At 35.7% G+C, this 12,178-nt stretch overlaps 1 pseudogene; it reads left to right on the top strand.

The window, feature by feature from the left end:
* Window positions 1-11,600, top strand: part of LOC125164811 (3-hydroxyisobutyrate dehydrogenase, mitochondrial-like) — a 112,537-nt pseudogene extending 100,937 nt beyond the window's left edge.
* Window positions 11,601-12,178: the final 578 nt, after the last annotated feature.

A 12,178-nucleotide genomic window follows, 5' to 3' on the forward strand; every position in this document is an offset into this window, starting at 1 on the left:
TACCAGAGATTGACCAAGCCTGCACTCCCACATACCATTTATTTGATTTATTTTGTCATGAAAATGGAAAGGAAGTCCTTGCTAAGCTTAATTGAATAACATAGATCAGAATATTATATCCTTGATACATTTATGATTTTTGTAGAGCCAACCGATTTTACATATAACTCCTCTACATGAAATATGACATAAGTAGCATCACAGTGACTGTTTTAGGGCACACATTTGAAATGTCTTTCCATTATATCATTTCTAAGTCATTTCTCTCTGTGTCTGTGTTTGATTGGGTGAAAGTCACATCAGAATGTTTGGCTATAAAACTAAACCTAACTCCACTAGTGTCTTTCAGAGTGGTGTCATCAATCTTTTAAAAGGTGAATATGACCTTATGATAATGTATCATGCTAAAGACAAGATTTTAAGCCTTACATGGTCTACTCCAGCAGGAAATGACTTATTAACTGGCACTGCAATTGAGATTACTCATCAGCATCCTTAATTCAAACAGCGACTAGTTTTTCTCAAAGTTAAGAGTTGGAGAAATTAACTATAGACTACCATTGACAAAATTAAAAAAAAAAAACGTGGGATAAAAAATATGTTGTTTGGTTTTTGGATTTTTTTTTTGCGTTTTTTTGGAGGGTTGTTTGTTTATGTTTGTTTGTTTTTTACAGAAAACAACATTTTCCTAAGTTTTGAGTACTGGAAATTAAGTTTATTTCTAAAAATAATTCAATTTTAGTATCTTTAAGCTATTCAACAACAACAAAAACCAGAATAATTCTATTTATTTCAGTGTAAAATATTTTGTTGCTTAATTTAGTTATAAAGGAAATAAAAGATGAGCAGATTATATATACTGCATATTAGAAGAGAAATATCTATTACTCATACATGAAATACTTATAAATTTAGCAAATAATACTTTATCAAATGCCAAATGAGCACCACTTTTTTTTTAATTACATTTATTTATTTTTGAGAGACAGGATGAGACAGAGCACGAGCAGGCAAGGGGCAGAGAGAGAAGGAGACACAGAATCTGAAGCACGCTCCAGGTTCTGAGCAAGAGTTCAGCACAGAGCCCAACGTGGGGTTCGAACCCACCAACTGTGAGATCATGACCTGAACCAAAGTCAGACACTTAACTGACTGAGCCACCCAGGCACCCCAAATGAACACTGCTTTTTATGTAGAAGTCTTTCTTCACCAGATTATCTCTCAAGAGCTTAAGGTTATTTTTAACTCAAAACTCTCTGCCACCTAATTCACAGAATACATCACTCTTTGACTTGATACTTTGCTTTATTCCAGGTGATACATGTAGGGTACTCTAGTACCTCTCTGACAAGAAAAACACTGATGTTCATATATTAAAATATAATATTTCCCATATTACTATTGGTGATATTGTGGGTTTTAGTTCCCATTATAATACAATAAAAAATCAAACTGGCTACTATTTATATTCAGCAAGAGCCACAACACCTTTAAAAAGCAAACAAACCAGAATTTAAGGTTTTCAGAGGGAGGTGGTGTCAGCAACATATGAAGAATTTATTTGCTTTTGATCTAAATATGCCTCCAATATAATCCATATCAGTATCAGTTTTCTTCTTCTCTTGTTTGGATTTTCCTTGTAATAAAATATCCAAACATCTATGGATTTTCCATAGATGAGAAGAAAACTCAGACAAGCACTAAAAGGAAATAAATAAGACCTTTCTTCAAGCACTAGGATTTCAAAAGTTTGAGATATTTTTATTGGTATCCTGACTTAACTGTTTATAGTAATAATTCCAAATTATAGTAATAAATTCCAAAATTTACTTAGGAATGCAACAAAATAGCTAAGATTTTATTCTTCTCATCGATATTTATTTCCTCAGTCATTTCGATATTAATCTTTTTTTCTGTGAAACTGACGATGAAAGTATATATAGTTTTTTGGAGTTTGTCTCCTCTACCAAGTTGCAAAGTAGAATGTTGCTGTGGGCAAAAAAAAAAAAAAAGTGTTAGTTTTGATATTTGCTTGATGTACTGGTTACTACAAGGAAGTAATATTCCAAAATATTATCTTATTGTTTTATTTCTTTAGACATAAAACAAAAGTTAATATTGCTACTGAAGAATATACTTTCTTCACTTAAAGACTGAGCACAGGGTACCTGGGTGGCTCAGTCGGTTAAGTGTCCAACTCTTGATTTTGGCTCAGGTCATGATCTCATGGTTTTCAAGATCAAGCCCCACCTTAGGATTCTCATTCTCTCTCTCTCTATGTCTCTCTCTCTCTTTGCCCATCCCCCATGCACTCTCTCTCTCTCTCAAAATAAGTATATAAATTTTTAAAAAGAAACTGAGCACAAACAATAAAATCAAGTATTCTGAAGTATTAACATTTGCAGACATTAATTAGTTATCTATCTTTATTCACATGATAATAATTCTTAGGTTAACCCTGAAAAAATACCAAAACTAAGGTAAATATGTCCAACTTTATAAGCTTGATCAATTTTTATCACATTTTCTTTGATTTTGTCTTTTTCTACCCTCAAAACATCATTTTAACATTTAACTTGCCAACTAATGTGCATATTTGCATAAACCTATACTTAACATTTATTCTATAGGTCCCTAGACAAAAATCTAGGTTAGCTTAAAAGGTCAAAAATGTAAGATTTGTAAATGTTACAATAGTAATCCTGATGGTTCACAGGAATGATATATTAGACTACAGTAATTGTGCTATAGACAGGAAATGTCCCCTCCCTGAAAGTAATAAAATAAGTCAGTGTTTAGCCGCTTTGATAATAGGAATTTGAGCCACTAAAATATGTTTTGTGGTATCAAGAAAACCTAATCTTTCTTTTAAAATCATTCTTAGTTTCACATTGATGTTGTCTGTTACAGGAAGCTATGCTTCCATTTCCTCTCGATGAGAATATTTGTGTATGCTTTAAGTAATTTTAAATAAGACACCCTCTTAAAAAAAGTGATAGTTTATACTAAATTAATAAGAAAAGTGATTTTTTTTCCATATAGAAGTATGGAGATGAACCAGTGTCAAACTTCCTACATCTATGATTTTTTTTTTCATCTATGATTTTTTAAATTTGAGTTTATAGCTTTTTTTTAGATATTTATTTCTGAAATTTTACTTTTGATTCGTATATTGTATTATACATTTTGGCTTCTATATTACTAATTTATGTACTATATTTAATTTTAATATTGATTACTAAATGCTTAATTGCATTTATTTTTCCTATTTCTGCTTCTGCCAATGATGAATTTGAATTCTAAACTGAATATTGTACAAAAACCAACTAAATGAAAGTGCTAAAGGTGAATGTGTCCACATGGTCTTTGGTGGGGAATATTCATTCATTCAGAAGAGGAAAGGGATGCTATACGAAGGAAGTTCCTTATGTGTATGTGTGTGTTTGTGTGTGTGTCTGTTGATCTGGGACCAAGTGCAGTTGGAGCTGTGAGAAAGCAGTCAGAAGCAAAGCTAGAAAGAACAGTCTTTCTGGTTGAGGGAACCTGAAAACTGAAGGTAGAAAAACTATGGTTTCTGGAAGAACCTGTTAGCATCCTGTAGGAAAAAAAAAAAAAAAAAAGATCCAGGGAAAGGATAGTTACATTTTGTCTAGTAAAATTTCTGACTGACTCCTGGGCCAAGTATAAACACAAAAGAATGAAACCATTTGAGGCATTATAGCTCAATAAACAGAGTTTATAGGAGAAGGTCCACCAAGATAATTGTTACTGAAACAAAAGAAATACACACATTTAAAAAAATAACAAAATAAAAATCTCCACACTTCATAATATTCAGGATAAAATTCCAAACTTCTCACACATTACGAGAATTGTTAAGATGAAATTTATTTTGAAAAGAAAAGAAATCAACTGAGATCAAACTTAACATGGCCCAGATGTTGGTACTGGCCATCAAGGATTTTAAAGGGGCTATTATACTTTTCCTCACTGGAGCCAAACAAAATATATTTGCAATGATGGTAAAGATCAGAGGTATCATTAGAGAAAAAGAGATAATAAAATGAACCAAATGCAAATTCTAGAACTTAAAATCACAAATTCCAAAATTAAAAAAACAAAATGTATTAGATTTAATAACTACAAGGAATTGATAGAGAAATTAGTAAATGAAATGGAAGACATGCCAGTAGAAATCATCCAATGAAAAATGAAATGACTAGACATTCAGGAACCTGTTGAATAACATGAAAAAGTTGATATATATGTAACTGTAATTGTAATATGTAATCTAGAAGGGGAGGAGAAAGAGAATGCTAAAGAAAAATGTTTGAAACAAGAAGGTACCAAAATATCCAAAACTTGGTGGATGAAATACAATGAACATCAAACTGAAAAACATTAGGAAAAAATGCTATGCTGCAGCACAATATAATCAGATGTTAGAAGCCAGGAATACAAAGTAAGCCTTGAAAGTAATAGGAGAAAAACACATTAAATACTGGTAGCAACGATCTAATTAACAGCTGACTTCTCAGCAGAAACAATAGAGACCAAAACCAAAATCAAAACCAAGAGTTGAAGAACTCTCTTAACTTGCTAAAAGAAAAAAAAAATACTGTCAATCTAAAATTTTGAAACTAGTGAAAATACCGTTTCAGAATAATGGCTAAATAAAGGCATTTTCAAACGAAAGAAAACAGAATTTTTGCCAGCCAACCTGTACATCAAGAAAAGAGAAAAGAAATTCTCCAGAAAGAAGGGAATTGATGCCAAATGAAAACCTGAATCTTTGGAAAAAGATATAATGAATCAAAATTGGTAAGTATTAAGGTAAAGGCAAATTACTTTTTTGTCTTTAATTGCTTTATAATTCGTGTAACTTATCAAAGCAAAATAATATATTGTCTTCTGCAGAGCATGTTGCATGAAGTGGTGATACGTATACCTATAGTTTAAAGGTTGAGGTTGTGATACAAGCATTTATGGTGACAGTATTTCTCTTTGTATTTCTTTGTATGTATGGTGACAGTATTTCTTTCATGGGTGGCCCTTCCCTCCCTAGTTAGAACTATCGCTCCTTCTCTTCTAGATAGCAACAGCTGGTCCTTCACAAACTTCCATATCTTCCTCTGGCTTATTTGCCAATTGCAATGGTTAGATCCTGTTATAACCACTGGAATATGCTAAAGTCTGTTAAGAGAGAAAAGAAATTTTACACCTTAGAGGTGCTACAGAAATTAACTAACATGTACCAGTAGGAGTTTAAGATGTATTCTTGGGGGTTGAATAAGAGTATGATTGATTCAAGGGGCTACATATAAGGTTGGATGATAACTAAGAAATTTTGTTACTTGGGAGTCCTTTCTCAGGTTATATAAATTAACTTCCTGTCAAGGACACTGAGGTATAGGATATACTCCTTGTTAGGGTAGCTCTTAGAATGCAATACTTCATGCTGAGTGATGTGACTGGCAATTGCTTTGACAGAAAATAAAGGAAGGGTAGGGAAGCTGAGGAAAATGGACATATTGGAATTTCCAATTATAAGGGAAGAATGGAAGAGCAGGAGATTAAAATTGGTTGCCTTGATAAGAAGTCACCATCTCTTGCTCAATTCCTACACCCAACCCAGTTTTCTGATTTGGAACCCATTGACTGAAATGGTTGCAGGGTCCCTAGAAGAATTATTCACTGTAGTATACACTGTAATGTTTCCCCAGTATTATATCCTGTACTGTTTCCCCAGTTCTTCTCCCAAAGTACTAGTGGTCATTTATCTAGGTGAATACACACCAGGAAAAAGAAATATCCGAACATTTTGGTCACTAAAGGGCACAGATACTAGTTGACATTAAAACTAGGAGACCTGAAGTATCCTCATGGCTCTACTTTTAGGGGGAGGGCTTGTTGAGGCCATGTAATAAATGGAGCCTTGGCTAGAGTTCAGCTTACAGTAGCATCACTGTGTTTGCAAACCCACCCAGGGGTCATTTCCCTAGTCTCTGAATCTGTCATTGGGATTGCATAACAACCACGTTGGGTCCTTTACCTGTTGGATAAAAGCTAATGTGGAGAGGAGGAGAGGCTGGGTGACTCAGTCTGTTGAGCATTAGACTCAGGCTCAGGTCATGATCTCATGGCTCAGGAGTTCAAACCCCATATCAGGGTTTTTGCTGTCAGTGAGGAGCATGCTTTAGATACTCTGCCCCCCTCTCTCTACCGGTTCCCTGCTCACACTCTTTCTCTCAAGAATAAATATACATTAATTTTTTTAAGCTAACATGCAGGGAAAAGACAAATGGAAGCCTCTGGTATTGCCCTTCTGTTCAAGGTGGTAAATAATGTAAACATTTAATAAAACATTAATTATGTATTTATAAACATATATCTCCCAGGATGAGGAGAATGGTAGAACTGATCTCTGCCATCTCCTGAATGGAGCCAAAGGATGCAGGGTTGACGATCCCTACATGTTTACATTTAAAATTCCACTTTACACACACACACACACACACACACACACACACACACACACAAAACAATGAATTTTAGAGAATACTGTAGACTGCTAAAGCAGATTAATATGTCCCCAGTACATTATATGCAGTTGCTCATTTCTTTAATGTGTTTGTTCTTTTCTATTCATAAGAAAAAATAGAACCAGAGAGAATTAGCATTAGAACTAATAATAATATTATTTACAGTTTGCCCTATATGGCCAGACTGGTTGGTTTGGGGTCTGGAAGGAACAGGGTGGTAAGAACGAAGACAAGGAGATGTGGGCTAAAGCCATGTAGACAGATATTTATACGAACCAGAAAGTATCCATCATGAAAGAGGCACTAAACATCCAAAATGACTTGCACAGCTGACCCTGGTCTTCCTTGGTTATTAGCCACCTCAAAAGAAGACAATGGACACATAAATGGTCTTGCCACAGTGCAAAGATGGAATCTACGTATGTAGTGAACTACATAGACTTTCACTTACGAAGGTTTGCCTATGTAGCTTACCTACCTACTTACCTTTCCAGATACTGGTGCCTTAGAATGTCCAACTTGCCAATAACAGAGACCTGCACTGAGTCCTGAGACATCAACAAGCCCATTGGTAGCAAACTGCTAAATTGGGACCCTTTCATCCTATACGGTCAGTGAATTTTCCTCACAAGGAAAGATACATACTCTGGGTATAGATTTTCTAGGCTATGTGCAGAATCTCAGCAAGTACCAACATACTGATGCTGACAAAAGACCTGATCTACAGGTATGAAATCCCACATCATATAGCACCCAGTGAGGACCAAATTCATAGATAAGGAGGTGTGGAATTGGTCCCATGACCATGTGCTCTGCAGAATAATCAACCTTATTGAACACTGGAATAGCCTAGTAAGGGCACAGCTAAAGCAACAATTTAGAAGAAATGCTCTGAGAGAATGTGTATCATTCTCCAGTATGTATCCAGTATATATACAAATCAGAGACCTCTATATGGAGCTGTTTCCCCAAAGGAAGAATACATGGGATTAAGTACTAATCAGTGGAAACAAGAGTGGCACCAGATGCACCCCTCCCACTGAACCATGGAGGACTTTTTGCTTCTTGACCCAAAACTCAGGGGTTGGCTATTTTATTCCACAAAGAGGTCACACTCTTTACAGGAATGCCATAAGGATTTCTTTAAACTCAAAGATATCACCACTGCAGGAACGTTTGGACTTCTAGTTTTCCGGAAACAGCAGGTGAAAAGTAATCACCATCTTAGGGAGAGTAATTGGCCCTGATCAAAAGACGACGATTGTACTGTTCTTTTGTAAACGGCAACTAAGAGAAATATAAAACACAAGTTATCCATTTGGATGCCCCTTGGTTTACCTTTGCCTGTTTATAATGGTAAATAAATGGGCATGTACGATAACCAAGCCCAAGAAAGCAGTATGATAACCAAAGGGAACGGGGATCTGAGTCATGCTTTCTAGGAAGCTACAAAGACCTGCCAGCATGATAGATAAAGATGAAGAGGTACCAGAATGCATTAGGAACTAGAGACTGATGTTTTTGCTGTCACCTCAAGAGTGAGTAGTATAGGGGCTGTAATTTATTCTACAAACTTCACTTTGCTCAGCTTCTCCTCAGGGAGAGAGACTCACAGGGTCTATGGAAGAGCTTCTCACAGAACCTGAATGAATTACTTGTATCTTTTTCATGAAAACTATAGACTCTGATACCCATGGAGTGTTCTACTCAGATCTCTTTCAAGAGAAACTTGATGTGAAGAGTATCCTTGACCGATGGTCTTGGCTCCATCGGTGTTCACTCAGGGACCACTCAGTCAAAGACAAGGCACAGCCCGGGTACCAGATCTGGCCCATTCCTAACACAGGATTACTCTGATGGGGAAACCCATTGCTATGATTGAAGCTTCTCAGAACCATGCTGTGTCAGAGGGTCTTCCTATCCCATTCTTTCTCTTTTTTCTCTTTTCACAGCTGTCAAAGTTGCACTGTGCTCTGGAGATTTTCCCAGCCGATTTCTGTCCCCTCCTCATCTTTTATCCTTCACAGACAATTCCATAGCAAATCCTTTGTGCAACAAATCCCATCTTGGTGTTTGGTTTTAGGAGGACCCAAACTGATATAATCCATATAATTGAAGTGCTTTCTAGCCATGCTGTTTGAGAAAATACAAAACACAAATGACCTATATCAGAAATGAAAGTGGACATCACTACAGATCATAAAGACTTCAAAAGGATAGTAATGGAATATTTTGTGTGTTTTTCCAAGAAAGAGGGAAGTTTACTAATTAAAAAAAAATCTGACTTTTGACTCAGGCAGTCCTACAGGTGGCAAAGAGATAGTAATAATTCCTAGCACAAAGGGATTAATGAATTGGATCTTAAATAAAGATAATATAATTTTGCTATTCCCACATGAACAGATTTGGAATGTTTTTTTAAAAAAAATAGGAAGTGTGAAAATATAATATTTCAAAATAATTTTTGAGAAGAGCCATGTCATCTTAATGACTTCATTTCTTTTTTAAAGTTATCTTTAATGAAAAAAGGAATCACTCAGAAATGTTTTCAAAATCTCTGTTAACCCCATGTGATTTGTCATTTTTCAAATTGTACTTAATCTCAAAACCCTCCACTCTGGCATCATGGATGTAGGGTAAGAAAAATAAATTAATATTGGAAATTAAATAATAATCAGAGAACTTAGTAACTGAAATTACCTCTTCAATTATGATTAGGAATAAAATCAGACGTTAAATTGCTTAGTGATCTTTCTAAAAGCGGGATATGTGGGTTTGGCCAAATTTCTATGAATTAGAGGATTTTTTTTTCTTAATATGGAAGAAGTGCCTCCATAGGTGATTTAATGAAATAATGTATCTTTTTTATGAGTGCCAGAAAAGTGATTTGAGCAGGAGTATGTCCATATTTGTAAGAATGTCCATATATTTCCTTGATTCAATAAAGTAATATTGAGAAATAGGGAAAGTGATTACTATTATGGTCAAATAAACACTTGAATATAGACAAACATTTATTTAAATATTTATAGAAGTTTAATTTTTGCAATTTCAAGTCCTCCAAAATTTCTGCCTAGATTCATCTTTGTTTAAGAAAAAAAAATATCTCTTTAAAGGTTAGATTTAGAAATGCATATTAGATTCTTGTGCTTTTAAAACATTACTATTTCTCCTCTACTAGGTTCTTGCCCCAGGCAAAAACCAACGCCTAACACAAATATTGAAAAAGAAGAAGAAAAAAAGAAACCTCAAGAGACACAATAAGATATCTTAGGATTTTAACAATCAAAAAGGCAAAGGTCATATGGGTTATTTGAAAACTCCTTTGAGGGAAAAATTGATCCATTCCTTTAATGTTCTCCACAACAAGGATTAATTCTCTTTGAGTACTTTAAATAATATAAGGGAAAACCCATTAAGGAAAGGAGACTCAATTCACTGCTCTGACCCCCTGATCCATCTGAGAACTTTCAAAACCAATCCCAGACTAATATATTCTCTATTGATTTTGATTTTTATATTCTCTTAAACCCAGAGAGAATTTATTTCCTTCTAAAAATATAGTTTAAAATGATCAAATAATACTCTATCCCCAAAGTTGCTACCAAGAAACACTCCAAACACTAGCAAAAAGTTCAAAGTAGAGGCAGGATGCATACAGTAGGGGATAAGAGGAATATAAATTGAAATTTTACCAATTCACTAGTCATAATTTATTATTTCAAGGTGATGAATATTAAACAAGTTAGACTTTAATAAATTTACAAATAATAATAAAACATCTGGTTTTATAACATTATAGTTTATATGTAACATAATATAAATATATATCATATATTGATAAAGCACTTTGTAGCTTGCAAATGACATTATCAAATTTAATCCACACAGCAATGATGCGATTAGGCTTTGCTGTTAAATTGCACTTAATAGTTTGTAAAAGCAGTCTGTTGGCCAGCGGGAAACCTCGGGGGTTACCACTGGGAGGCGGGGCTGGGGCAGTGGGCCAGCCTCCTTATGGCTCTGTTGAGCCCCCTCTGGACTCGGGTATTGGAGGCACTGACAATGACTGGCAGCCGCCAGCCTTGCAAAGGTGTGTTCTGGGTCATTGGTTTCTAAGTGTTCAGTTGGATTCATTGGACTGGGCAATAAAGGGGAAAAATGACAAAAATCCCATGAAATGACTATCCTACTCATTATTTATGATGTGTTCCCTGATGCATGCAAAGAGCTTTAAGATGCAGGTGAGCAGGTAGTGTCTTCCCCAGCAGATGTAGCTGAAAGAATTGACAGAATTTTTACAATGTTGTCTATGAGTGTCAATGCAATAGAAGATTATTCTGGAGCAAATGAAACTCTAAAAAAAGTGAAGAAAGGCTCACTTTCCATAGATTGCGGTACTATCGATGCCACAGTTTCAAGAGAATTGGCCAAAGAAGTTGAGAAAATGGGAGCAGTTTTCATGGATGTCCCTGTTCCTGGTAGTGTGGGAGCTGCTGTGTCTGGAAACCTCCTATTTTTGGTGGGAGAAGTCAAAGATGAATTTGCTGCTACAAAGAGTCGCTGCTGTGCATGGACTCCAATATGGAGTACTGTGGAGCTGTTGGGACTGGGCAGGCTGCAAAGATCTGCAACAACATGATCACTATTAGTATGATTTCAACTGATGAAACTATGAAACTTGGAATCAGGTTAGGGCTTGACCCAAGACTGCTGGTTAAAATCCTAAATATGAGCTTATGATGGTGTTGGTCAGGCAACATAATCCTCTACCTGGGATGATGGATGGAGTTCCGTCCGCCAATAAGTATCAGGGTGGATTTGGAGCAACACTCCTAGCTAAGAATCTGGGGTTAGCACAAGACTGCCACCAGCACAAAGAGCCCCATCCTTCTGGGTAGTCAAACCCATCCAATCTAGAGGATGATGTGTGCCAAGCGTTACTCAAGAAAAGACTATTCAGACCTTTCTAGTTTCTATCAGAGGAGACCTTCTGAGTTTGCCCTTTGGCTGTGGGTACTGTTGGCAACGAAACTCTATCTTGGACCCTCCTTATAGCTCACTCCACAAGTGAATGCGTTTAGTCAAAGGTCACCTGTCTGCCTTTGATTATCTAGGTCCCAGTAAACCCTAAAATTTTTCACCCATTTTTAACTGCTTGTTCTTTTTTATCTATTTTAGCAAACGTGTATTATCTGATTTTTTTTTGTTCTGCAAGCCGCTGATGGTCTCTGTTAACAAGCTGACTGACCTTTTTCAAAAGTTTGATCCCTGAGCATCTTCAACTAAATTGTGGCATGCTTTAATCAGGATGTTATTTTCCTCACTTTACAAATAAGAGCAAATATTTTTTTAACAGGATGAAATCTATCTTTATAAAATTTATTTAAGTTTATTCATTTATTTTGAGAGACAGACAGAACCAGCAGGGGAGGGACAGAAGAGAGAAGGGGACAGAGGATCTGAAATGGGCTGTGTGTTGACAGCAGAGAGCCCGATGTGGGGCTTGAACTCATGAACCATGAGATCATGACCTGAGCCGACCTCTAACCTTAAATGACCCAGGAGTCCCCAGGATGAAACCAATCTAAAAGAAAGTGGTGTGAAGAAAGGAGTCAGAAAAAGGGGAAGTATAG

The sequence above is a fragment of the Prionailurus viverrinus genome, chromosome B1 (genome assembly GCF_022837055.1).
Source record: "Prionailurus viverrinus isolate Anna chromosome B1, UM_Priviv_1.0, whole genome shotgun sequence".
NCBI lineage: Eukaryota > Metazoa > Chordata > Mammalia > Carnivora > Felidae > Prionailurus > Prionailurus viverrinus.